This window comes from Pongo abelii, chromosome 21, assembly GCF_028885655.2.
Source record: "Pongo abelii isolate AG06213 chromosome 21, NHGRI_mPonAbe1-v2.0_pri, whole genome shotgun sequence".
Lineage (NCBI taxonomy): Eukaryota > Metazoa > Chordata > Mammalia > Primates > Hominidae > Pongo > Pongo abelii.
In genome coordinates this window covers 57,312,068-57,318,067 of record NC_072006.2, presented here as the reverse complement: position 1 = coordinate 57,318,067, position 6,000 = coordinate 57,312,068, and the positions used below count along the sequence as shown (strand labels likewise).

Here is a 6,000-nt window from a genome sequence, read left to right as displayed (position 1 = left end):
TTTTATAGACACCGGGATAAAAGCACAGAGCCCAATCTCTTCTCTCATAGAGCTTACTCTCCAGTGAGAAGAGGAAGAGAATATATAAAATAAATTATCTAGTATATTAGGATGTGAAAAGTGCCATGGAGAAAATGAAGGGAAGTAGACTTGGGTTGCAATGGCCTATATGGTGGTGTGCTTGAGAAATGGCTGACTTCCATTCCCAGTGACAGCATTTATCACCATCAATAACTACCCTTTAGTTACAAAGGAGAGAAAGTTAAGTCAAATTGGCCTAAGGACAAAAGGAAAAATTTGGCTGCCTATAACCCAGAAGTCCAGCAGTTGATAGTTTTAGTGGACACTGCTGTTTTTCCTCCCAGCATTCCGGCCATCAATCCTTTCTGACATAACTCAGATTTTCCTGTGGGTATCTAATGCTTTCCCATTTGACTTACGTACTTCCAGGGAAGGAGACCCCACCCCCAGCTCCAGGGCTAAAGCCAATCAGTGCATTCCCTTCCGTCACTGATCCCAGTGATTGGTTCATGAGTAAGAAAGGGCCCAGTGGAGCAGAATCTCAGAAATGTGGCTTGGGAGCTTTTATTTACTGATCTAGGAGGGAAAAAATTGTTACTGGCAGCTATCTCATAACTATGAAGAGGCCTGGAAATAAAAACCTAGGATCTTGATGGCACCATTGATCCGCTGAATAAACACACTCGAGTACATCTATCTTATGAATAGACGTATAAATGAGCCAAAAAACGTAGAACTCTTCGAGTTGGGCTTTCTGTTATTTATAATAGATAAAATATCAAGTTCAGGCACAGCTACATCTAGGTGCTCATCAATGACGTCATAGAGCTCCAGTTTTCTTCTGTGAGGGCTTCACTCTCAGCCTGGCTGCCCCCACAGTGATCACCAGCAGCCTCATTCCCGGCAGCACCCGCCAAAGCTCTGCACTCCTCCTCCCTGGGTTACCTTGGTTAATCTGCCCATCTCTGAATGCAGCCCTGAGGTCAGGGGGATAGAATGGTGATGATTCAGGGACAGATGCTCTCTCCCGGGGCCAGGTCTGCCACCTGCTTCATTTGAATTACATCGTTGGAGAAAGTGAGTTGTTCAGATTTTTTTTTTTTTGTTAGATGCCCAGAAACTTTTATTGGGAGCTTGGGCCAGATACAGATATTTTGAGCTGTATGCAGCCTACAGATTCTGAGTGAGCTGTGGGCTGGTAGGTTGTTGGAAAAGGATTATATTATACAGTACACAGAAATCTTAGTGGCTTGCTAAAAGCTGTCAGTGACCCACTGGTGTCAGAAGTTCAGGTCCTCATCCCCTAAAGTAGTGCCTTATGATTGGTGTTGGACGTGTATCTTATCTACTGTGTTTGCACAAATATCCCAGTTCCTTCTACCTTACTAGGGAGGGTAATGAACTGGCTCTTTTTTTTTCTTTTATTATTATTATTATTATTATTATTATTATTATACTTTAGGTTTTATGGTACAGATTAAAGAGATGCTACCAGAAAGGTGGTTCATGGATGCTGGAAAATCAGAAATCATAAAAATTCACTATAATACCTCACTTCCAACTTTGGGGTCTTACCTTCCTTATGTGTAAAATAAAAACGTTGAGATAAAGTGATGTTCCCCAATAATTTTGCTATCAAGGATCTCCTCTCTTGCCTTCCTTCGTTGCTCATTGTGGAAACCTAATTAAACTAAACTTGAAAGATTTTTGTCTACAATTCATCCATTCTTCCATGTACCATTCAACACACTGTTATGGATTGTCCACTACCTTCCAGTTTAGTGCTAGCTCTGTGATTACAGCAGTGAAAAAGGTTGGAAGTAATGTGATCCTTTCTGTTAAATGAAATATAATGGGAAGTCTGCTGGTGGTTTTCTTCCTAGGTTAAAATATCAGAGCTTTAGAAGAAAAAAGCTTCCTGTTCATGCCCCTTCTTCTCTGCTTGGTATGTTGGTATGAGGATGTGATGCCTGGAGCCGGAACAAAAAATTTGCAACCATGAGGTGGACGTGCATGAAGACAAAGAATTAGCATGAGCACTGAGGAGCAGGAGGGACAATCAAAGCCTGGGGCCATGATGGTTTGCACAATCCTTGGCCTTCTGTGTTGAACCTAGACTTATTCATCCAGGCTTTTTATAAGGTGAGATATGGCAAGTCTTCATTGTTTAAGGCTCAGTTAAAAGTATGTTGTTACTTGCTGTCAAAAGCATTCTTGATTGATACAGTTAGATTCAGTAGAAGTCCCCAAGCAACTTATAATCTGAAGATGTCCAGTGAATAGAGAATTACAAATGTCGCGAGTGTCCTGAAGAGGAAGTACAGGAGCTTATATCATGGGCATCTAAACATTCAAATAAATTATATTTAAAAAGTAATAAATTTTTCTACTACTTTAGAGAACTAGATCAGAGATAGAATTTTTCTTTAAGGACCACATAGTAAATATTTTGCCATTGCAGGCCATACTGGCCTCTGTTGCAACTACTGAACTCTGCTGGTGTAGTATGAAAGAAGCCATAAGCAATATGTAAATTAATCAACATGACTGTGTTCCATTAAAACTTTATTAACAAAATAGGCATCTGGCTGGATTGGGCCATAAACCATAGTTTGCTGACTCCTGAATTAAATACATGCAACTGAGTATGCAATAAAAACAGACAATCAAGTTTAGCTTGTAATACTTAATAAAATATGGAAATACTTTTAAAATTTTGCTTTGCAAATCTCTGAGTGCCAGGTCTTTAAGCTCACACATTCTGTGAGTCAGTGATTCCTCTTTCATGCCTTCGCCTTCTCCCACAGATGTGGATTGAGAAGTGGGTCGGCTGGGCAGCTACCCAGGGTACCAGTCTCTAATGAACTTAGGAACACTAATGGAAGGAGTTGAGAAATCTATGTTGGTTCTTCTGTAATGAAAACATATACCACTGTAATATGAACCAGGCAAAGATACAAAAACATCACATTTATTAGCCCTGAAATGCTTCTGCTAAGATTTTGTAACTAACATACACTGCATTTACAATCGGCTCAAAGATGGCAGTTGTGGTCAGCGGAAATACCAGAACCACATAATGAGTGGTGTGCTGTAACCTACAAAGGATGTGATTTATATTGTGAATATTAAACCTTTTAATATACCTCCCAAGAAGCTGCTTGGTTCAGAAAAACTTACAAAAGAATTCCAAAGAGAAACCCAAACTGCAGAAATGTTGGAAATATTTTAATTTACTTTTTTTAAAAAGAATATTGACTCCTTTTCAACCAATGGAAGTAAAATTGTAATTCTGATTCTGAAAAAAAAATTTAAAGAAAATCATATTCCACCCTCAGTAGCTGATATGGTTTGGCTGTGTCCCCACCCAAATCTCATCTTGAATTATAGTTCCCATAATCCCCAAGTGTCATGGGAGGGACCGGGTGGGAAGTAACTAAATTATGGGGGCACTTACCCCCAGCTGCTGTTCTCATGATAGTGAGTGAGTTTTCACAGATCTGATAGTTTTATAAAGGGCTTTTCCCCTTTTTGCTCAGCACTTTTTGCTGCCGCCATGTGAAGAATTAGCTGCCCCTTCTGCCATGATTGTGTTTCCTGAGGCCTCCACAGCCATGCTGAACTATGAATCAATTAAGTCTCTTTCCTTTATAAATTACCCAGTCTCAGGTATGTCTTTATTAGCAGTGTGAGAACAGACTAAAACACTAATGGTATGTGGGACAAATGCTTGAAGGGTATTGGATTGAAGAGTCACCAGACTATTAGTCTAGGTGGCTCTGGTTAGATAAAAGCCCAGGCACTCGAGTCCATGTTGAGACTAAGAAGGTAACACAAATGGAATGCATTGGATCCGAGGCAACAGGGAAGGGTGGAGACTGAGGCCGACTTGAGATCGTATGCCCTGCCCTATCTATTTTTCTCTCTCTCCCTCTCTGTCTCTCTGTCTTTCTCTCTCTTTCACACACACACACACACCCACGCACGCACACACATACATGCATGCACACATCAGCTCTCTCTTCTACACAAGAAACACACATTCCTTCCACTAATGTAGTCGAGATGTGCTGGACAATGCTGAAATCTAACTGTGCATCTTAATGGTTCAGGTTGCTTAATTCTTCCTTTCACTGACAAGATGAATTGTTGTAGAAGATGACACCCCTATCAGCATCTCACGCTCTGGATCTATTAGTATCTCTATCTATGGAGAAGAGAGAAGAGAGTGATAATTTATACATACATTTGTTTTGTAAAAATTATACTCCTATCCTCTGATTGGTTAGAGTCCCCCAGAATATCACTCCTCTGTGATAGAGAATGTAGCTAGAAGGGGAAATGTTGAATCGTTCAAGAATTTCCAATTTTTATATTGCCACTTGTAGAAAACTGCGTCATCCACTAAGCCGTGCAGTTTTTCCTATGCCCAAAATGTCACAAAAAGAAAAGCAGATCACAGCAGTTTACATATGCCAAATGCATTTGTCAAATAAACAACACAGAAAGAATTGCAATTGAAATACCATCCCTGTAAAGAAACACAGTATGTAATCTGACTTTAATTGAAATGGTGCATGTTGATACCATCATTTATGCAAGATATGAAGCTGATAGAAAGGAAAATAATGACAATAATTCCACTTGAGACATTATGAAAGTTGGGACTTCTGAAGCACTTTGATAGGAAAAAAAAATGAAACATATACTCATGCCTGTGAAGAAACATTGTTGCATTTGGTTTATAAAATGCTTCCATGTGGTAATGAATAAGGTAAAATTTCCAATTTAGTAGAGTGCTAAATTGAGCTGTTATACGCTTCAGGAAGATATGTTTAGTCACTCAATAATTAAGCAAAAAATCCAGAATTGTTTGGTGTAGTGGACTCAAGTGTCCTTTGCTGCCTAACTTCTATTCATCTTCCCCTGTAAGAGAATAGCACGTGGAGTTTGCTTTGGGGCGGTTCATTCTTTCCCATGCTCAGCCATTCTTGTGGTATTGACCCTTTCCCCAGCTCTCAGGACTGGCTAAAGTCAATAATCTCATCTCATCTCACCCTTCTGGCAACCATAATTTGATCCATGATGGGCAGAAACTTAGAAGCAATGAAATCTGTAGAAAAGTTTGTTAAAGCTTCTTGGGGAAATAGAGGGAGGTTGCTCCTCCTTGACAGCCATAGGAGGAGAGCCATTCCTTCTGTGATCTGTGTGGTGTGAACCTATGAAGACTTGAATAGCTTCATTGCTACCAAATGGAAGACTTTGGAATTGGCAATGGGAACCTATCTGAGACCTGAAGAATACGCTGACTCTGTGGAAAATAGAGAGAAAAAAATGGAAGGGAACAAAGCTAGTCCTGATGTCACCAGATCAAGATGTACCTGAAGCTGGTCCTGCCCTTCACCTTTATAGTGATAGAAGTCCATATGTCCTCTTATTCTTCAAGCTTTCTTGAGTTGGATTTCCTATCCCTTTCAAAGGAAAGATTTGTAACTCATCATTTGGCTTTGGCAAATGGGTATATTATTAATAATACTTTTTTTGATGAGTTATGCCAGGAAAATGGGGCCATTCTGTGGGTTTGTGCTTTGTTGTTTTGTGTACTACATTGTTTTCAATTGGAATGAATACCTCCTTAAGTCATTTTATTACTAGTCTCCTGTTTCATACTTTATAACACAGTTTAAGTACCACCTTCCCTATGAATTCATTATTAGATAAGATTATAAAGACTCTAGTTTTAGATGTGCTGAGCCTGCCCCATGTGGTTAAGAACATGTGTGTTAGGTTAGAAACATAAGATTTTGAAGCCTGGGCTCCCTATTTGCTAAGTGACTTTGAACAGTTTACCTAAATTCTCTAAGATACTTCTCCCAACCTAGAAAAATACTGTAATAACAGCATCTTATCTCAGATGACTTTTGTGAAGACAAAATGTTATAATGCATGTACAACACTCATCACAGCACTGGACACAGA

General features: G+C 39.5%; 1 long non-coding RNA gene across 15 annotated transcripts in view; it reads left to right on the top strand.

Moving 5' to 3' along the window:
• The first annotated feature begins 695 nt into the window (after window positions 1-695).
• Window positions 696-6,000, top strand: part of LOC129052153 (uncharacterized) — a 71,465-nt gene continuing 66,160 nt past the window's right edge. For 3 of the 15 annotated variants that reach the window (XR_008517006.2, XR_008517013.2, XR_008517014.2), the window contains exons 1-2: window positions 703-1,098; window positions 1,905-2,163. This is a non-coding gene — a long non-coding RNA (uncharacterized LOC129052153). Of the gene's footprint in view, window positions 1,099-1,904; window positions 2,164-6,000 lie in introns of all 15 variants that reach the window. The other 12 variants (XR_008517004.2, XR_008517001.2, XR_008517002.2 and 9 more) reach the window with 10 other exon arrangements.